This window comes from Leopardus geoffroyi, chromosome C2 (genome assembly GCF_018350155.1).
Source record: "Leopardus geoffroyi isolate Oge1 chromosome C2, O.geoffroyi_Oge1_pat1.0, whole genome shotgun sequence".
NCBI classification, from domain to species: domain Eukaryota; kingdom Metazoa; phylum Chordata; class Mammalia; order Carnivora; family Felidae; genus Leopardus; species Leopardus geoffroyi.
This window is the reverse complement of record NC_059333.1, coordinates 113308383-113330477: the sequence shown is the minus strand read 5'-3', so window position 1 is coordinate 113330477 and position 22095 is coordinate 113308383. Positions and strand designations below refer to the sequence as shown.

The window sequence follows — 22095 nt, the reverse complement described above, 5'->3', positions numbered from 1 at the left end:
TACCAGTTTTACTCACAGAATTAAAAGTGAAGATGTGTTGACCTCTTAATTCCATCCAAGATTTACTTGTAGTATTTGTGTGTTTCCTAAATGAGACTTTTAAATATTGATAAAGGACAGTTAAAGTTAATGGGCTCACTTTTGTTTTTGACAGTTTATGATTTATATTAAAAATGAATGGATTTTATGAATAGTCATTCGTATCTGCAGGGATCGTTTCATCTGTGGTCTAGTAACTGCTACCACTTGCTTAGATACACAGAAACCTGAGTCAGATGTATATATTTTAATCCAAACCAATACTTGGGATTATATGGGTCAAAGTTGGTTCAATTTATGATTGCAAGTTTTTTTAATGTTTATTTTTTGTGATAGAGACAGAGTGTGAGTGAGAGAGGGGCAGAGAGAGAGGGAGACATAGAATCTGAAGCAGGCTCCAGGCTCTGAGCTATCAGCACAGAGCCCGATGTGGGGCTTGAACTCAATAAACTGTGAGATCATGACCTGAGCTGAAGTTGGACGCTTAACCAACTGAGCCACCCAGGCGCCCCTATGATTGCAGTTTTGAAAGGAACATTTACTACATGTGGATGCCAATGGGGGAAAAATTATTTTTTAGAGGAATTTGTCCATTTATGATGGTATTCCTTTTGTAAATTGAAGGGAGAACTGAAGGTGCCTGAAACATGAATCTTTAGGTGTTAGGAGCTCAACACTCTTGGGGAATTAAAAGGAAAAAGTATTGATGGAATTCACTAGCACAAAGCTAAGGACTTGGGAGAACTCGGGGGCATGATAGGCATGACATGACTAATGAGCTAAATATCAGTGTCTGGCATTTAAGTCTGTCATAAGCAAAATCAGTTAAACATGGAGGGTATATTCCCATAAACGAGTTAATTTTAGAAACATACCCGTTTTTAAAAATTATATTTAAGTTGATAAAATATTTTTTAATTTTTTTTTTTTTTTTTTTATATTTGAAAGAGAAAGAGAGCGAGAGAGACAGTGCGTGAATGGGGGAGGGGCAGAGAGAGAAGGAGACACAGAATCAGAAGCAGGCTCCAGGCTCTGAGCTGTCAGCACAGAGCCTTACACGGTGCTTGAACCCATGAACCATGAGATCATGACCTGAGCCAAAGGCAGATGCTTAACCGACTGAGCCACCCAGGCCCCGATCATGTCTGTAGTTTTACACTCCGCCAGAAACCAGTGAACTGTCATGGGAGTCTCCCACCCCTGCCCCACACTCTCCTCTTGGGGTGATGACAACACATAATTGTGCATTTTGATGTGTCTTAGATCATGTCCCATATCCAAACGCACCATCTATCTTATTTTTTCACCTCTGGCCTTTCTTTCTCATCATGTTTCCTCAGCCTGGAACAGGGCCTGTCTTCCATTTCTACTTGTTGAGCCCTTGTGCATCCCCAGGAATCCGGTTCAGAGTCTACTGTTTATGGAGCTTCTCCTTATCTTGCCCCTGAGAATGAAGGGTTACCCCTCTGAATTCCTATAGGGCTTGATGTGAATTCTGACTTGGCCGCTTCTCAGACCTTGTACTGTTTTACAGATGGTAGTCGTTATCTCGCCTGGTTTGGGGAAAGGTGAGTCTTGTGCTGATGTTCCCTGAGTCTGTTATTCATGGAGTAAGTTGACCTGTCTGCCAGGAGCGCAGGTGATTTTCCTGCAGTTTCTGTCACCCCATATTGCCAGGACTCTCCAGTCTGGCTTCCTGTGCTTGGCACATTCCCCTTTTGCTTAGCAATCCATAGGCACCTTGCCTTCTAACACTCCAGCTCAGTGAAAAGGGAAGGCCTTTTAGGTACAAAAAGGTGATTTATTTATTGTATTTAATAAATGAGGACCTCCACTATTTTTCCTTCTTCTTTTCCTAGCCCAAGCAATTTAGATCACTTCATGTATGTATGTGTGTGTTTCTTTAATTCAAACTAAACTAATTTAAAATTTTTATTAAAATCCTGCATTTAGGTACTTTAAGAAATCAAATAATTTTATAAAATTTGTAATGGAAAATAGCAGTCCTTGCCCTTTTTTTTTTTTTTTTTTAATTTTTTTTTTTCAACGTTTATTTATTTTTGGGACAGAGAGAGACAGAGCATGAACGGGGGAGGGGCAGAGAGAGAGGGAGACACAGAATCGGAAACAGGCTCCAGGCTCTGAGCCATCAGCCCAGAGCCTACGCGGGGCTCGAACTCACGGACCACGAGATCGTGACCTGGCTGAAGTCGGACGCTTAACCGACTGCGCCACCCAGGCGCCCCATCCTTGCCCTTTTTCTATGTCCTCATGACCACCTCTTTCCCTTCTAGCTATTATTTTTAGGCATTAACCCTTAAATTTCTACATAAATGACAGTATTTGGCTTTCAGTAGCATCTGTTGACTTCTTTGTGTAGAAGATGAAATTTCAGCTCCCTTGCCCTCCAGCACTTCTCCTCACCCAGTAATTACGTCTCCAATCTCTGGACAAATCAGCATCACTTATTCCTATAATGAAAGCTATGTAAATATTATTTATTGCTGAAGCCCATCATGTGCTTTGAAAGGGATTACAGTTCCCTAGCCTCTTCTGGTGACCAGGAGAAACTGTGCCCTCTTGGTCTAATGAAGGCAGGTTTCCCTCAGGGTTTAGGCTGCTCATTTTGCCATTTCAGTTCGTTAAGATATGTAAACATGCTATATAAATGTTAGCTCTTACCTTCACTTCAATATTATAATTTGAGCCAAACCTCATTTAGCCCTGTTCTTAGCTATATGTGTATGAAGGAATAGGTTTAAAGTATTTTTGCCAATAGCTGCATTTAGAGACATTTGTAAAGTACAGGTCTGTGTTAATATATACAACCCTTGCTGGATAGATACTTAGTAGCATTATTGCTCAAGAGAGGAAATGTCTGTGGGCAAGTCTTTGTTCTTAATAATTTTCTCTTGTATTGCACTGGAGAGGCCGTCTGCTATATCAATTTTAGGCATTTTGCTTTTGGCAGTTTATTTAATAGTAGTCACTGCTATCTGGGAAAAGTCACATGTAGAATATACACACATTTCCAAAGCTATGTTTTGTTTTGTGTGTGTGTTTTTTTTTCTTTTAGTTGAAGTGTATCTGCTGTGGAAGGCCTTAATCAAGTTCTGATCTGTTACCTTGCTATCATTTAGTTGTTTTTTGTTTTTGGTAGTTTTTCCTGAAGCCTTATATTATATTTGATAAGCAAGGCTCTTGGTTTTACTCATTTAAAAATATAGAGAATCCTTTAGAACATAAAAGCTTCTGTGTCATAAATAAGAAGGCTGTGGTTTGGCTTGCGAAGCTGAAGAGACTGTTGGGCAACCAAGTTCATGTAAGAATACACAATCTGAGGGAGAGTCTAACAGATGACTAACGGGGTGCAGGAGGAAGACAGTGACCCTTATTTGTTGGTAAAAATAGTATTTGGGGGAATATCATAGTATGTCATACTAATTGGTAACCCTCATGTAATAGTGTGACTTAAATATCTACTTAAACTTTTGTTCGAAAGGGGAGGGTGTTTAGATAACGAGCATCTACTAGAGAGAAGGTCCATGGTGGTTTCATAATGCATCGCAGAAGGATGTGGGTGTGAATGAATGCTCAGTGGCTGGTTATCTCTGCCACCAGTGCCTTTCACAAACGTCTGCAACTGAACACAGCCCCTTTTCCTGCAACCTTCTAGTCCTTCCCTAGGGATTTCAGACAGTGTGTCACTGCCGACCCTTGACATGAAAACAGTGGCTATCTTTGGCTAGAGTTTCATACAGGATAAAATAAGGTAGAAATTACTGCAGATTTGTCCAGCATGGAGATAGAGTTAGATTAATCTGTGATTCTTTGTAGTTTCCCACCTAATAAGTTAGAGAAATTTGGATACACGAGGGAGCTTTGCCTCTGATCTGCCAGGGGACCTTCTAGTTCTGTAATCTCTCTCCATCTGGAGGAAAATGGTCTAGTGTTACCTACCTTATTAAAGTCATTAGCAGGGTTAATTGAAGTAATGTATATATATATATTTTATATTTTACTGTAGTCCCTAGCCAAAATAGGTGGTCAGTAGGTGGCAGGGGCTTTTACTAATATAATCGTAGCCTAATTGTTACTTTACAATTTTCTTGAAAATGTACTGTCATTGGATATATGGTAAATATAGATAGAGTGCTATGCTTTTTGCACCTTTAATAAGTGCTGGGTTTTTTTAAAAATGTTTTTTGCTTATTTGGTGGGGGGGGGGGGGTGAGGGAGGGAGGGAGAATGAGTGGAGGAGGGGCAGAGAGAGAGGGAGACACAGAATCCAAAGCAGGCTCCAGGCTCTGAGCTGTCAGCACAGAGCCTGAACTGGGACTTGAACTCACAAACAACAAGAACATGACCTGAGCCGAAGTCGGACACTCCCCAACTGAGCCACCCAGGCATCCCCGTAAATGTTGATTTCTAAGGAAAGATTCATATTTGAGAGTAGGTCTTTGTCTCAATAACCATGGTTATGGGAAAGCTCTCTAAGATGACATGGCCATACATAACCCTGGGAAAAGGATTGCCGAATTAGAAACATATTCTCAGGAGGAAATAATATGCAGGAGCCTAGCGAACTCACACCTTTAAAGACAGGCACAGCTGATAGAGTGCTTCCTGAGTGGTTTAGTCTGTGGCCTCGCTTGCCTGAACCCCGTGACGAGGAAGTTGGGTGTCTCCTTTCCTACCCTCACCTCACCCAGTCTATTTTTTTCTTAACTGAAGTTTACTTGACATATGATGTTACATAGTTGCAGGTGTACAACATAGTGATTCCACAATTCTTTATGTTACCCAGTGTTTCCCATGTTAAGTGTTGTCACTGTCACCATCTGTACCAGTAACACTGTTATTACAGCACTGTTGACTGTTTTCCCTATGCTGTACTTTTCATCTCTGTGACTTATTTTATAGCTGCAAGTTCATATCTCTTAATCCTCTTTATCTCCCTCTTCTTCACTGTTGTCAACTCCAGAAATTTTTAGGGCTCCACTGTTTTTAATTAATGTAGACAAAAGTGTGGTCCCAAAGCCTCTCCGTTGCCATGGATCTCATCAGATTGCTGCCCTACAGGAGAGACTAAAGCTTGTTATGCTAATGGAATTATTTAGCAATGTCTTGATGAGTTTCTCTTATTTTAAAGCCCAGGAGTGGTTAAATAATAGCAGAGGCAGGGAACATTTATTTTTGCTTAGGTAAGGAAAACAAAAGCTCATATGAATGAGCGTTTTGTAATTATTTTGTTAGTTCAGCTGTGTGGTTTTATTCCATTCTGGCTTTTTTGGGAAGTGACTTAGAGGTGTTTTGTTTGTTTTTATTTTTGTTTTTTTTTTTTTTTTTAATTTTTTTTTTTTCAACGTTTATTTATTTTTGGGACAGAGAGAGACAGAGCATGAACGGGGGGAATCGGAAACAGGCTCCAGGCTCTGAGCCATCAGCCCAGAGCCTGATGCGGGGCTCGAACTCACGGACCGCGAGATCGTGACCTGGCTGAAGTCGGATGCTTAACCGACTGCACCACCCAGGCGCCCCTTGTTTTTTTTTTTTAAATGGGCCATAGGAGGGGCGCCTGGGTGGCTCAGTCGGTTAAGCGTCCGACTTCGGCTCAGGTCATGATCTCATGGTCCGTGAGTTTGAGCCCCGCATCTGGCTCTGGGCTGACAGCTCAGAGCCTGGAGCCTGCTTTGGATTCTGTATCTCCCTCTCTCTCTGCCCCTCCCCTGTTCATGCTCTGTCTCTCTCTGTCTCAAAAATAAATAAAACATTAAAAAAAATTAAAATAAATAAATAAATAAATAAATGGGCCATAGGGGAAAAAGTAATGTTTAAATTTGTTAAATGATTTCTTGCCATTTGTAAAACCAGATATTGCGTATCACTCCACATAGGAAATCCGTGCTGTTTGCCAGGAGTTAGGATGCTTAATGTTCTATCGGAGGCGCTTAGTTTCAAAAAAATAAAATAAGAAAGCTGCATGTGATATAGATGCTTCTGAACTTCAAAATAAATGGTGTGGTTTTAAAAAGAAAATGGTTATGACAGATTGTAGACCTTTTTGATCTGTTTCCTCAGAATGTGGAGTGGTTTCTAAGTGACCTTGCCTGGAAGGCATGCTTATGTAGCTGCTTTCTCTGTAGCTCTTATTCCACAGCTTCCGTTTAATGCTCTTTCCACTATGTGCCACTTGCAATGTTGTATTTAGTTTAAATATTTATAGGATCTTGCCACTGTATATTTTTCCTTTAGGCAATTGAAACATTTGTTGACCTGTAGTCCTAGAAATGTGAGAGGCGGCCTATCTGATTGGTGAGACTGGGATAGATGGCCTTAGAGCACGGACTAGCTGTGGAGCCTTGAGGACATTACTAAAGCTGTCTGGGCCTCAGAAGTCTCTTTCTTGGAATGATGTATACAAAAGCAGTAATAATATTTACTTCAAAATATTGTGTGCCTGGCACACAGAACAGTGAATTAATGTTCCCTTCCATAAGTATTATTTCCTTGATGGAGAATTAAAAAAAAAAAATCTTGAAGGAGACTTGCACGTGGGCGTTTCTTGTTATCTCTAAAAGGTAATGATTGCTTGGAAAAAACACGATTTTGAAATTGAGCTTAACTCTAGTATTTATGGGTCTGTGTCTTACCATAATATTCCTCTGTCCTGTCCATGCTGTTCTAAGTGTCATTTGGACCATTTGGCACAGATGCGATTTATGCAAACCTTTAAATGCCATGTTTCTTCTCCATGCTACAGCATTCGAATGGTAACTAACATTTGCTGCTTCCTTTTCCACCTTCCCCCTCTAATTTGCTTTAAGCATTTTGTACTCAGCATAAGAATCAATTTGTTTTGGGGGTGCCTGGGTGACTCATTCAGTTAAGCAACTGACTTCAGCTTGGGTCATGATCTCACAGTTCGTGGGTTTGAGCCCCATGTCGAGCTCTTTGCTGACAGCTCAGAGCCTGGAGCCTGCTTCAGATTCTGTGTCTCCTCTCTCTCTGCCTCTTCCCCACTCATGCTCTGTCTCTCTGTCTCTCAGAAATAAATATATATATATGAATCAATTTGTTTTGGCCTCAAGTTCAGTTTTTTTGACATGAAGCATCTATAAAATAGTTAATGAAGATGCAGACCCAGTATCCATACAATTCCAATCTGTGGGTCTGTGGTGCACCGAGGCATTTATAGACCGACTTTTGGGAGTCATCATTCAGACGCCCAAATAAGAGCTCTTATACTACTTAAGGCAACCCTGCAGTGGATCACGAAGACCTGGAAGCTATGTGGTAGCTGGCTCAGAGGTATGATCAAATACTCGAGAGCCTCACAATAATTACTTACAATGAAATGTCACCACTTTCTTTAATTCTGTTGCTTGGCTTTGCTGTCATAAAAATATGTTCCTTTAAGTGCGCTGCTTATAAAGCAGATGAAGAGAATTTCTTGTTGTCTTCCTGAAGGGGGAACACAAGATTGATTAGTGAAGTGTGGTCCAGGATTGGCCCTGGGTTAAATTCCAAGGTACACCTTGCAGCAAGGAATGGGAATTTTCATTTTCTAAGCTGCTGCTTTTAGAGTGACTGGCAAATCTCCAGAGCTGTGACACATCCTGAGGCACTCGGGGGATTTTTTTATTTCTACCTTTGTTCACTTTCGACCTAGCATCCAAAACTGATGTGCTTGGGTCCTTTTACAGAGTCCTGTGGGGCAAGGACCACGTCTGCCTACTGCGTGGTAGAGAAGGTGTGCTCTGGGGTTAGATGTGTCCGTGCCATTCTTCCCCTCTGCCACCTCCCCGACAGGGTCGCTGTGTTAGTTAGGTGAGGTTGTGCATATGCAATGCAAACAGTTTGTGCCACAAAGTATAGCTAACAAATTCTAGTACTATTTTTATTGATCTCTCCAAGTTAACATTATTGTATTCTCAACCCCACTCCTCCTTAGTAGGCATATTTTAGAAACAGACATGAGCATTGTTAATTCCGCGGGCATCCGAGTGTGTTCTGGAGTTGCATTATCATTTAGAGAGTGTGCAGATAGGACCTGAACACTTCATGTCAGTGGTAAGGTTTGGCTGTGGGGGAGCGGTGAACAAAAGCAGGCAGAGAGTGAGGATAGGTAGGGATGGTGCTGTGATAATAGGCTTTTTGCTCCTATCCTCTACGGCTCGGTTCACGCCGCAGTTTTTTTTCTTTCTTCCTTTTCAAGTAGGCTCCACGCCCAATTGCATGCTCCACCGATTGAGCCAGCCAGGTGCCTCTCATTGCCTCAGGGGTGTGTGTGTGTGTGTGTGTGTGTGTGTGTGTGTGTGTGTGTGTGTGTGTGTGTGTGTGTGTATTTTGAGAGAGAGAGGTGCCTCTCATTGCCTCAGGGGTGTGTGTGTGTGTGTGTGTGTGTGTGTATTTTGAGAGAGAGAGAGCGCATGTGCACGAGCTGGGGAGGGACACAGAGAGAGGGACAGAGAGAGAATCCCAAGTGGTTTCCATCTCACAAACTGTGAGATTGTGACCTCAGCTGAGGTCAGGGGTCTGATGCTTAACCGACTGAGCCACCAAGGTGTCCCATTGCCTCAGTTTTTTTTTTTTTAATTTTTTTTTTTAATGTTTATTCACTTTCTGAGAGACAGACACAGAGTGTGAATAGGAGAGGGACAGAGAGAGAGGGAGACAGAGAATTCAAAGTAAGCTCCAGGCTCTGAACTGACAGCACAGAGCCCGACACGGGGCTTGAACTCAAACCATGAGGTCATAACCAGAGCCGAAGTGGGACACTTAACCAACTGAGCCACCCAGGCACCCCTCCCATCCCCCCCTGCATTGCCTCAGTTTTAATGAGCATATTGGGTTACCTAAAATCCACGTCTCCTTAAAATTTTCAGTCTTTCTCTCTCTCTCTCTTGGTGGGGGTGGGGTGGGGTGGTGGTGTGGTTCCTGTAGTGTCTTTTTAAAATGTTTGTCCAGACCCTGGTTCTAGCAATATGTTCTAAAACCGTGTATGTGTGTGTACTTCTTTGTTTTGTGTTGAACAGCGGACTGCAGTATTTGAAATCTTAAATAGAGCTAATGGATAAGTGGATGGAAGTGTGTCTTTGAAGATGGGTAGGAGTTAGCCTCCCTGTTCAGTCTCTACCTTGTTCTCCCACAATATATCTATGATTCTCTGTGGTTATGGGATACAGTTTGAAAACCATACCATTCTGGAAGATGTGTTTGTTCTACAGTACTTCTGTCCCACAAGTTGCGCCCACGGGCTGCATAGATAATTCAGTAACTAAAAACCAGTGAACTGAGATCAGTGCTCTTGCTAACGTACTGTGATCATCTGGCTTGCTTTCACAAATAGGCACTCCTTTTGAACTGTGGTGTGTTTTTCTTACCTTCAAGATTTGTGGAGAAACTGTCTGACCTGAAGTACATTGCCTCTGGTACTTTTGAAGAGATTTCATTTACCAAAGACTTAGCCAAAACAGATTGGGATAGAGTCAGCTTAGAATTTATTACTTAAGTTGGGACACTTTTGAGAGTTAAACACAGTGTTAATTATACTTACATTAGGCCTGCAGGAATGATCTGGATCTGCCCTAGACAATCGGTACCTATGTTTACCCTAAGATAGACACACTCTGCATAGACAAAATAGAAATTTTGAATACCCCGTTTTCTGAAAGCTCGGGACTTATCTGAAATCTTAAAATGTGCCTCAAGACAAATGGCCTTTACATTGTCCCTCCTTGAGGTGCTGTGATAGGAATGGCATCTGCTATGAGTCAATTTATTGAGCATCTTCAAGGTATAAATACTCAGCTAGTCCTTACCAGGATTCTTCACCAACCATTGAAAAGATCAAATTGCTTTTCCAAACAAACATTTAAAGAGTCTTGGCTTATAGTTTAGGCTCTGTGTTTTCTCTGTTCTAATAGTGATTTCTTCATGAATCTGACAGAGGTAATTCATCTTGTTTTCTCCCTTCTGTAGTCCCTATATTATATTTTAATTCCAAATTATTTGGAATCCAGTCTCTTTTTTGTTGCAATAAATATTTCATATTTCTATGCACTCTCAAAGAGGACCTTGGCATTTTCTATTTTTTGGCTAACCATAGCATTCAACCGACCATCAATGGATTCTCACTGTACTGATGGATACGCTGGGGAGGTCATTCGCAAGGGTGTGGTGGCTGAGTAGGAATGTATTTCAGTTGTAAAAAGAATGAGGGCTATTCAGATTTAATGGACACGGTGTTTGAACATGGAGAAAGGAGCCAAAAGGTCATCTTATCCAGCCTGGGGAAGTTATTTATAAAGGAGTTGATATTACCAGAAGATAAAATGAACTTCTGTTCACCTCTGATTTCCTCCTTTACCTAGCTCTACTAATATCTTTTTAAAACTAGTTTTTAAATGACTGTTCACCTAAGTACAACTCAATATTGACCAGCTTTATTCCCTGATGGTCACTTTCCTGAGTATGTAGGCTTTAGGACCTAATCTTAAAAAAGTAATAAATTCCTTATTTGTGTTAAGTGACTGTAAGCATTTTCCCCTATTCAGAATACCATCTATGCTGTGGTTGTACTCACACTAAATTATACTCAAAGCTAAGGCATCTATAGCATACTCAACCTTGATCTTTATCCTGAGGGTAACACATGTATGATGTGTTCATCATCTACTGCTGTTCATCTCTACAGACTGAGTTCTGTGAAATTATGTGTCTGGCCCCTTTCATTCTGTGTGTTGCAGGTCAAGCATGGCCTGGTGGTCTCTGTATTTAATGGTTGCATGACATTGGCTTTGATTTATGGGAAGCATCTTGATCATCAGAGCCATGTTTGTTTATACATTTAATTCTGAAAGAGGGGAGAGGTGGAATTTTCTAAACTACATTATACTGTTTCTTCTCCTCATTTGAAAATGCATATGTATGAAAAAGAAAACAAAAAACAAATTGATGGAGGTTGTAGTGTGGGTGGAAATATATGGGCAGTCACTGTTTTATACCAATATCCAAAGCTAGTTTCTAACCTACCTATTTGGAAATAAGGAATTTGATAAATATTTGCCCAGTTGAATAAAATGATAGGCATAGCTTACCTAGAGATGTGAGAAGGGACGGTTGGTGATGAGGAAGCCAAACCGAAGGGCCACTACTTGGTAGGCGACTCACTGGTAAATAATGGAGAAATGGCCGTTAGTTCTCTTACACTCTGTTAAGGAGATTGGTTGCTTCCTGTTGGGATAAAGCTAAAATGCCCGCAAGAATTCCTTCCATCACTGGTTCTTAATTCCTTAAATCACTGGTATGATTGCTGGACATGGACCGGCAGCATCGGCATTGTCTGAGGACTTGATAGAAATGCACATTCTCAGGAATGACCCCAGATTCCCACCCCTGAAACAAGGTCTGTGGGTGAGCTCAGGGATACATGTTCTGGCAGGTGTGTTAAAGTTTGAGGATCACTAGTAAACCAACAATTTGTATCATCTTTAGGTTGTGAAGTCCTTTCATAGTTTGTTGAAAGCCACAATGTACAATACATTTTATATATTAGTGGGAGATTGGGGAACCCCTGATTAAATACTCTGATATAAACTATTTTAATTAAAAAAATTTTTTTTAATGATTATTTTTGAGAGAGAGAGAGAGAGAGAGTGAGTGAGTGTGTGTGTGTGTGTGTGTGTGTGTGTGTGTGTGAGTGTGAGAGTGTGAGCGAGTGAGCAGGGGAGGGACATAGAGAGAGGGAGACACAGAATCCGAAGCAGGCTCCAGGATCTGAGCTGTCAGCACAGAGCCCTGTGCGGGGCTCGAACCCACAGACTGCAAGATATTGACCTGAACCGAAGTCGGACGCTTAACCGACTGAGCCACCCAGGTGCCCATAAGTATTTTAATTTTCAGACTGTATCCTGCTAGAATTCGTAGATTCTAAGTCACACACCAGTTTTTGTTTTGTGTTTTTAAAATTTGATAATAATTTGTCTGTAGTAGGATGTGTAGCTGTGGTCCGTGGTTTGCCACCAATTTTCTTCATGGAAAGGTCACACCCTGAAATTTCCAGACATTATTGCTGGGCTCTGCAGGGTGGTCCTGACACCTGCTTGCTCAACTGTAGACTTGATGGGGTAGGGGCTCTTTTTGTTGCACCTAGCCAGGCGCGTAGGAAGGGAATTTAATGAAGACTTAATCTTCAAGTTGTTTGCTTTAAGCAGTTTAATTAAAGAAGACTTATTAAGGCATGCATAGGAAAATTAGAAAATGTAGAAAAGTGAAAAAAGGAAAAGAAAGATCATTGAGAAATTTATCCTTGGGTAACCATTTATTTGTAAATGGTAAAATAAGGAAAAGAAGGGTCACAAGAAGTAAGTTTATATCTCCTGCTTAATGTGCTATGGTAATAGTAGTAGCAATACCATTATTAGCAAAACCTAACATTGAGTTTTTAGAATATGCCAGATACTCTTCTAAATTCCTTTTCTGTATTAACTTATTAAAATCTAATAACTAATGTATGAAGTAAGTTCCGTAAATGTACCCCAATAAAACAAGGACAGTAAGGCACAGAGTGGTTAAGCATCATACCCAAGTACACACAGCTGGTAAGGATGTAAGTTGCAGCAGGGGGTGCTTTAGTTCTTGGTCTTAAACGTGTCCCTTGTACTGCTCCTCTAGAATGATGGGAAAACACATGCTGTCACTTGCTGTCATTACTGCTGCGTGGTGGTGGCGGCGGAGAGGAGACTCATGTGTAAATGGGTTGAGGGTGAGGAGTAGGGCATTTTTGCCGGGTCAGGTGGGCACAGAGGTGGATCAACAATTTGTGGGCGTGTATAGTTTCTATGATTTTAGGACTGCCCAGCACCTGTAAGTGACCCGGCTAATCACCAGCTTCACCTGGAAATACCTCCCATTCCACTGGCATCAACATGTAGAGCTGCTAAAAGAATGCCTGCTGATTGGGACCTTCCCGGCTTGACTTGAAGTGATGGGCATCTGTTTAATTTTAAACATTACATTTTCTGTGCTGTGAACATACGCAAACAGCTTGAACCTGAAGGAAATGTATGAACTGGCCTTCACAATTTGCTACTATGGTGGGCTGACAGAATCATTATTGGTCACTGAGCCTTTATTATATTTTATTTAAAGTTTATTTATTTTGAGAGAGAGAGACACAGAGACACTGGGCGAGGAGCAGAGAGATAGGGAGAGAGAGAATCCCAAGCAGCCTCCTTGCTGTCAGCACAGAGCTGGATGTAGGGCTCAATCCCCATGAACCACGAGATCATGACCTGGGCCAGAATCAAGAGTCAGGTGCTTAACTGACTGAGTTACCCAGTGACCCTGGTCACTGAGCCTTTAAATAATACTTGCTTATAAAGTTGCCTTGTACTTAGATCTTGAGTTTAATGCCAGCTTGGGTCATAATGACTTTTCAAAATGTCACGAGCTTTGCATGTGAGATCATTTATTTAATTTTCCTTAAAATTATTTCCCAGAACAGTAAGTGGAAATTTTTTCTTGTTATATGAATGTAAAGAATCTAAGAGTGAATTGATTGACTATACCCAGGGAACAAGGACTGATCTCTAAGAGACAAATTAGAGGCTAAGATTGTGAATTGCAAAGTTGAAATTCCTGGATTCAAATCTGACTTCCCCCACTTACCAGCTGTGAATGGCTAAAATACTTTAATTCATTTATTAAATGGGAATTACTCTCTGTATCCCATAGGATTGCTGTAAGAATTCACTGAGCATTAGTGCAGTGCCTAATGTGTGGAAAGTACTTAATAAATGTTAGTAATTGTTAAATACTAGGAAGGCAGGTAACCATGGACAAAAGTTGAGATCTCTTCCTACTGTTCCCAACCCCTACTGACCCAGTGTATCTAGGTGACTTCCCAATGTCACTTTTTAACGCTGAATATTTTTCTGTCGAGTATTTGTAAACCAGAAGGCAAGAATCATGTTTAACCATTTCCCTATTGATGGATGTTTGGATTATTTCATATTTTCCTCATCATTATAAACATCTCATACCTTATTTCCTCACTCCCTCGTACTTTCCCATTAAAACTTTGAAGGTTGTGTTTGATGTTGGTCTTCAGTTCCACTGCTATAATTGTTTTCATTATTCTGCTGACACTTGTTTGGTGGGGTATCAGGAAGGGTTTGGGCTCGTTGGGTGTAGCGTTAAATCATTATTGGGCATTATTGGGCATACTGTGCTATGTTTTAAAGAATCGAGTCTTTCCACGAGGGCAGGAGGGGTGTGTTTTAGCAGAGAAGAAAGAGGAAGCTGTCTAAGCACTCTTACTGAAAACTTCTATGCCTGCCCAGTCTCTCAGAAATTCAAACCTGAACTCATTAGTTGGTATGTAATTGTATAAAGTGCTCATACGCCAGTATGGAGAGTGTTCTCATTTATATTCGATGGAATCCCTTTTCCCTGAAATTGTTCTTCTTCAAATTGAGGTTTAATTTTGTTTAATGTTTATTTATTTTTGAGAGGGAGGGAGAGCACGAGGGGAGGGGGAGGGGAAGAGAGAGGGAGACACAGAATCTGGAGCAGGGTCCAGGCTCTGAGCTCTCAGTATAGAGCCAGACGCGGGGCTCAAACCCACGAACCCTGAGATCATGACCTGTGCTGAAGTAGGATGCTTAACTGACTGAGCCACTCAGGTGCCCCTAGTTTATATGTTTAAAAACTTGTCTAGTTCATAATCACAAGATCACTGCCGTCTGCGAGGAGGAGTCTGGGCAGTGGTTTCAAACTTCTTCCCGGCTGGCTTCTGGGCAGGCACAACAGCTTTCCAGAGGTGTGTTTTAGACAGTCTGAGGGAGTCTCTTCCCTTCAGCCTCCTGAAGACCATTTCTGGTTCTGTGTCTGATGTAAAAGTGTTTTAAGATTTTGTTTGAATAGAACTTCTTCCTGACAAATGACAGTCCTAACAACTCTGATTTAGAGGGGTCTCTGATTTCGTCTCTTTCCAGGGACTAATGGGAGGGACTGGAACAGGGCCTTGTGACTCTGAGACTTGAAGGTGGCAGGCAAAGACTAGGGCATTCTGTCCTGGATGAGTATGACTAGTTCTGGTCCAAGGGGACATTTGATTGTTGTCTGTGCCCTGAACTTAGTTATAGAGTTCCAGAGCCCCTGCTGTAGGTTCTTGGCAATGTACACAGGTGCCTTTGGCTTTGTTGCCGTCGTACTTTGCTCATTTCCAGTTCCTCCTTGCTCCTTAGTGCTTCTGTGTGCATGGCTGTGGAAACTTCATGCTGATGGCTGCTCCTGGCACAGTGAGTTTGGGGGAGGCTCATCTGATTCCTGTTAAATAAGGAGATTTTTCTTCACATCCTCAATTTTTGAGGCATTCAGAGGCCTCTGTTAAAATGAGAATATGAACTTGATCAAAGTTAAAATGCAAACAGATTTGTTGAATATTTGAAACTTAATGCTGAATGTGTCCAGAAATCCCAAGTAGAAGAAACCTTTAGGCTTATATTCATAGTACCAGCCCAAATGTAAAGCTGTTTGTTGTTGAGTGAATGTTGAGTGAATGTTGAGTGAATGAACTTAACATTAAATAACGGTTTGCCTAAAGGCATATAAACCTTCTGATTTACTCTTCTAACTGAATGTTGTTGAAAGAATAGACTCAGATAACAGATGTCAGCCTCTCAGCATGATATTTCACCTAACATCTTTTGGAGTGTTCACTGAGTTCATAATGACACTTTTCCTTTAAGAATGTCACCCAACAGAAAGAATCCTGAACTCTATTACCCTATGCCCATGGCCACAGTTCCAGAGATGATTGTGTAGCTGGTGGAAAGATACCCGCAGAAATGTGAAGCTGAACCAGTGACACTAGTGAAAGAGAAAAGATGTGAATTATAATGTTGTATTTGCAAAAAGTAAAGTCTCTCTGCCAAAACAAGCAGGAATGAAACAGCTCAAGGACAAAAACAGATTAGAGGAAGAAAGTAGGGCCTAGAGCATTTCCAGCTTCTGGTTTTAGTACAACCTAAGACCTCTGATCCAAAGGCATTTTAGTATCTCATCAATAAATTTACTGGTCTGCAGGGCCCCTGGGTCGCTCAGTTGATTAAGCATCCGACTTGGGTTCAGGTTATGATCTCACTGTTTGAGCCCCACATCAGGCTCTGTGCTGACAGCTCAGAGCTTGGAGCCTACTTCAGATTCTGTGTCTGCTTCTCTTGCTCATGCTCTGTCTCTGTCTCTCAACAATAAATAAGTGTTAAAAAGAACTAAAAAAATAAATAAATTCACTGGTCTAAAACACAGCAAACACCCCCCCCCCCCGCAAACACAGTTTGCCTAGACTTTAGACATTATGAAAATTATATTTGCACAAAAGCACTTGTATAATAGTATAGTCCTTTTTTTGGCGTGTTGTGTTTTTTGACTTTCACATTAGTTTTAGCTATTTTTTCTTTGAATAATCTTTTCTAGCATTTTGAAGATTTTAAGTAAATGAAAGAGTGTATGAGTAAGTGATATGAACGAATCAGTGTCAAGGAACTCTAGCCGTAGGAGAAAAGCTTTGAGATTTGGTGGCTTGTGACTGGGAAAAATAAAACGTATGCGCAAGGGCATTTGGCTGCTTGTTAAGAAGACAGTCAAGAGTGAGAAGGAAAATTGCTGTAGCCATTCTATGAAAGAAAAGCTACCTCTTCCTAAGGAGGGACTGGTGTGCTCGGTCCTCGTATGCCATCGGATCCTGTAACTTGTATAAACTCCTTCCTGATGTGAATTCTGTGCAGTCTCTCATGGGGTGCCTTCAGTGTGATTTGAAATGGGTGTTCAGGAGAACTAAGATTTACTTCATAGCTAGCATTAGTGAATTCTATCAGTGCTGTAAAGTCCTAGAGAACTTTTCAAATTAAATTTTGGGTAGCTCATTCTAGAGCGTATTTCCTGAATGGTAGAGTTTCTTAAATTCTTTAAACGAAAAGTTTATTTTGACTGTTATTGGAACCATTAACTAAACACTTGATGGACTATATGGCTTAAGACAATATTCCTTACTGGGAGTTTATTTTCTGCTGCTTTTATTCTTTCTGACTTAAGGCTTTAGAAAAAGTTATACATTGAATAAGGCATAAAAGTAATGGAGTTCCATTAAGGGAATGGAGATAATGGAAATACTCGATGAGAAAAAGGAATTTAAATGCATAACTTAACCACATTAAAGTGGCTAGCCATGAAAACTCCTTTTTCTCTTCAAAAAGAAACAATGCCGGGTTCATGTGGTACTTTCTTCTATTTTGCCCTAAATTCTAAGCAACTATTGTTGATAGTTTCTCTAACAAATTTTTTTTCAATGTTTATTTTTGAGAGAGAGAGAGAGAGAGAGAATGCAGGCTTGTGAGTGGGCTAGGGGAAAAGAGAGAGGGGGAGAGAGGATCTGAAGCAGGCTCTGCACTGACAGCACAGGGTCTGATGCAGGGCTCAAACTCACAAACTGAGATCATGACCTGAACAGAAGTTAGATGCTTAACCAACTGAACCACACAGGTGTCCCTTGTTGATAGTTCGGAGCAATATTAGCTTGTGAATCTTGGGTAGTCATTAAACATAGAGGGATGTGCAAGCTACAAATAAATAAATTCTCGTTTAGCTGTGAATAGTTTTCCTGTGGCAGTTCCTCACTTGAGGAAACATAAATGTCAGCTGGGTAGTAAGAAATAAGACTTGCTAAACAGTGAGTGCGCTTTAGCTCAGTATCATCAAGGAAGCAGCTGGCAACATACAACTCTTCAGAACAGTCTCTTCATTTTTTAGTATATGGAGTATTTTTATCAACTTCATTGCTAAGTACTCAGAAAATGTTCTATGATCCTAGTTAATTTGTTAATTTCTCCAAGCCCTAATAAGTGGAAAAGAGTATTTTTACTCTTCCCAATCTTGTGCTTTCTTAGTAAAATCTCAAGGAAATAACTTGAAATGCTTTATATTAGATGCCTTAGGTAATAATCTTTGAGTAGCAGGAATAATTCTATTTATGGTTTGACTTGACATATTTTTTTAGAAGAAATATTACTAAAACATTTTTAAAAGTCCTCTAAATCTTATAAAATAATGCATACGTTTAAGGCTATAGAAACAATGTCCCCAGAGAGTAATTTTTTTGAGTAATCATTTATTACTCATTTTAGAAGTCAGTTTAAAATGGAGCTGCTAAGAATCACTTGACTGATGAAGCCTAATTCATTAAAGAGAATTTCATCTATACTAATGAGATGGTAATTGATCTAATGCCTATTCAAAGGGGAAGAAACTATTGTGAGCAAACTGTCCTCTGTTTATTTGTGCTGGGTTAAACTGTTGTTCGTTAAAAAAAATGCAAACTTTGGATTATCCCTATCCTAGTCAAAAGCTTATCATAAGGCAGGGCCAGACCATCACTTTCAAATGGAGACTTATGTGTCCATTTAGATCACATTTGTGATTTTATTCCTGTGAGTAGATTTTCCATCCAGGATATACCATAGGCTAAGCATAGGCCTCTTCAACAGGCTTTGTCTTAACCCATGGGGACATTTGTAAATGAGCAACAGTGTTTATAGATCATTTCTTCGCTGCGAGATCTATTACCAGATGAAATAAGGAGTTAAATAAACAATTCAAGATGGATTATATACCTAAATGTAAAACTGAAACCATAAAGCTTCTAGAAGAAAATATAGAGTATGTTCACAACCTTGGGTAGGCAGTAATTTATTGGGATACAAAACACACTAATCATAAAATGAAAAGTTAATAAATTGTACCTTTTTAAAATTGAAAACTTCCATTTTTCATTTGATACCATAAAGAAAATGAAAGGCAAGCCACAGATTGGGAGGAAAAATAACACAATACGTACTTCTATTAACAGACTCAGGCTATTTAAAGAATTTTTGTAACTCAATAAAAAAAAAATGGCCAAAAGACATGAAGAAACAATTCACTAAAGAAGATGTTTGACCAAGCAACAGATGAAAAGGTGCTCAGCATCTTGAGTTAATAGGGAAATGCAAATTATAATGATGAGATACTTCACACCCATTAAAATGACAAAACAAAACCAAAAAAATTAAAACAACCCCCCCCCAAAAAAAAACCCAAAACACCAGTATTGACAATACTAACTGTACGCAAGGAAATAGAACAATTTTTAGTTGGAGTATAAAGTAGAAAATCTACTTTGGAAAGCAGTTTGGTAACTTTTAATCAAGTTAAACATACAGCTAATGAGCTAGTAATTTAATTCCTTGGCTATTCACCTAAGAGAAATGAAAGCATATGTCCATAAAAAGCCCTTTACTAGAGTATTCATAGCAACCCTATTCATAACAAACAAAAATTAGGTATGACTCAAATGTTCATCAGCAGATTAAAACGAGTAAAGAAATTGTGGTATACTTACAGAATACCACTTAGTAATCAAGAGGAATGATAGATGCCAACAGTGTAATCCCAACAATAAATCTCAAAATGTTAAATTGAGCAAAAGAATTCAACACAAAAGGTGTATGTACTGTGTGATTATGTTTCAATGAAATTCTACTACAGGTAGAACTAAGTTCTTGTGACAGAAATCAGGTAAGTGGACACGTAGGAGTGGAAAGAAGTATAAGGGAGCTTTCAAGTATAATAATTGGGGTGGTGTTTACTTGGGGTCAAAATTCATTGAACTTACATTTCAAATCTATTTTATTGTATGTAGTTTACACTCCAACCTAAATTAAGTGGGGAAAAAATCGATGGTGTAAAACTGGCCTGAAGAGCAGTAAGGATGTTGAAAGCGTATTGTAAACTATGTGTAAATGGTGTAGGATGTTGGAAAGATGGTGGGGAATATGCACCACACGAGCTCTCAGAAAAAGGCAGGTCAAACAGGAAAGGCTTTCTGGGCAAGAAATGGTTTATGTTGTGTTTTGAAGATGGAAATTGAGAAATGTCAGAGATTGGCCATTGAAGGGAAAATAATTCCAAATAGGATCAAGATCTCAGGTCAAGGGATCAAGACAAGGATAAAGGAAGACATGCTTTTAGAGGTCAGTAAAAATATTAATTGAATTTGTTTCTCTACTCATTGTATCATTTCCCACTCCTCTGTTGGTATGTCATTTTCCTTTTTCAAGATTCGGCCTAATTTTGTTTCTTCAGTCCACTGGATGCTTCAGCACACAGTGTTCTTTCCTTTTTCTGAGCTCCTATTGTAACTGCACAGTGTAGCACATAATTTTTCCTAGATTGTAGCCTATATGTTCAGTGGCTATCTTCTCAAAATTATTTCTTGAGGGAAGGTAGTTTTTCTTCCAATGCTCCAAGTGAAAGGCTGAATCCACAATAAAATGCTGGTTAAGATTCTTTGGATGGAGGTTTGATAGATGTGCAGGAGAGGACATCTGGTGGAACGTAGCTTTGCTACATCGATATATATGAGTGTTAATGGCTATCCTTTTTGATCGTCACCTATATACCAGACATTATGATAACTGTTACGATAGTTATTTTTAGGTAGGCATTTTTATTCTGTTTTTACAGATGCATAAACTGAGCAGACAGAGGTTTTGACAAACTAGAATTTGAGGTATCTCTCTTTGGCTTCCACTGTTCTTGTGGTCATCAAACTACTGTACTGTGTTACTGAGAAATAAGGTGATGGTGATGACATCAGTAAACATTGATTGTACTCTTATGTCATGCCAGTCATTCTTTGGATACTTTATGCATATTCATTTAATTTCCATGATCAGTGAGGAAACTCATAGAATCATTGAATGAATAACTTTATCAAGGTGATATCAGAGTAAGTGGTGTGGTGTCAGGATTTGAAACCACATAGTCTGATTCCAGAATGCATGATCTTTGCTCTTTACTGTTATGCTATATACCTTGGCGTTGTAGACTTGAGGACTTAGGATTTAGTGAAAGCATAGTGTGTACCTTTTCTTAGGTAGGGTAGGAATGGATTTAGATAAAAACTAGTGAGGCAGAATGTTGTTTCTATGGAACAGTTACTTTGTTCAGATCCTCCTTACTGCCGTCAATCCACTGAACATTTGTGGGGAAACTTCACTGTGCGATTTCCTTGTAAGGCTAAGACACACTCCATTCTTTCAAAGGCTTAAGAGCCTCAGTCTAGGTCTCGGTTTTTTATTTTGTTATTTTACTCCCATGGCTTCTCAAGAATTTAAAAATTCTCATAGTATTTGAAATAAAGTAAGAAACTGGACATGACTGGCAGTATGCTACAGTTCTGGTTTTTGAAGGAAAATTAGCAGACCCATCCCCAGACAAAATAGTCTGGCCACAACCCCAAAAGATTAGGCAGTAGGGGTACATTAAGTATTTTAATTTAAATTAATGTATTTAAAGGAGATCTCCTTTTCTAACACTGATTCTGACTTTGTTCCCTTTTTTTTGTTAACAAACTACCTGTCTCCATGGCACTAGTAATAAGGGCTGCTGCTGTATGACTCTTCATAGATTCAGTGATAACAAGACAGCTAACCTTCAATTTTAGGTTTTCTTTTCTTTGTTTTTCCCCCTAAGTTTATTTGTTTATTTTGAGAGAGAGAGAAAGAGTGCATGCATGAGCTGTGGAAGGGTAGAGAGAGAGGGAGACAGAGAATCTTAAGCAGGCTCCACACTGTCAGCATGGAGCCTAATGCAGGGCTCGACTTCATGAACAATGAGATCATGACCTGAGCTGAAACCAAGAGTCTGACACTTAACTGACTGAGCCACCCAGGTGCCCCTAGATTTTCTTTTAATTTCAGTATACCCTTTCTCTTCCCGTTTTTCACTTCTGTAAAAACGGTGCGTGCAGAGATATTTATAGTAGGGGAAAGACAGCGAGATCCTTATGCAGAAACGTAGGTAGGCAGTTTCAGGGCCAGGAAAAAGAGAATATTAAATGTTAAGGCCAATTCCTACAATATTTAACTGAAATTTGTATTGTTTTCCATATCCTGTGTTTGTCATCAGTATATGTAGGGCATCAGCTTATAACAGGGGTTAGGACATGGA

General features: G+C 39.9%; 2 protein-coding genes across 26 annotated transcripts in view; one reads left to right on the top strand and one right to left on the bottom strand.

Annotated features, from left to right (window-relative positions):
• MED12L (mediator complex subunit 12L) overlaps positions 1 to 22095 on the top strand; it is a 336555-nt gene that overhangs the window by 153811 nt on the left and 160649 nt on the right. The window lies entirely within an intron of this gene.
• The window catches only part of P2RY14 (purinergic receptor P2Y14), a 78083-nt gene that overhangs the window by 28398 nt on the left and 27590 nt on the right, over positions 1 to 22095 (bottom strand). For 4 of the 9 annotated variants that reach the window (XM_045503263.1, XM_045503269.1, XM_045503264.1 and 1 more), the window contains one exon: positions 11142 to 11213. The exons of 3 other annotated variants lie outside the window; for them this stretch is intronic. The gene's annotated coding sequence lies outside the window, so the exon portion shown is untranslated. Of the gene's footprint in view, positions 1 to 7390; positions 7504 to 11141; positions 11214 to 22095 lie in introns of all 9 variants that reach the window. 2 more of the 9 variants (XM_045503267.1, XM_045503266.1) reach the window with 1 other exon arrangement.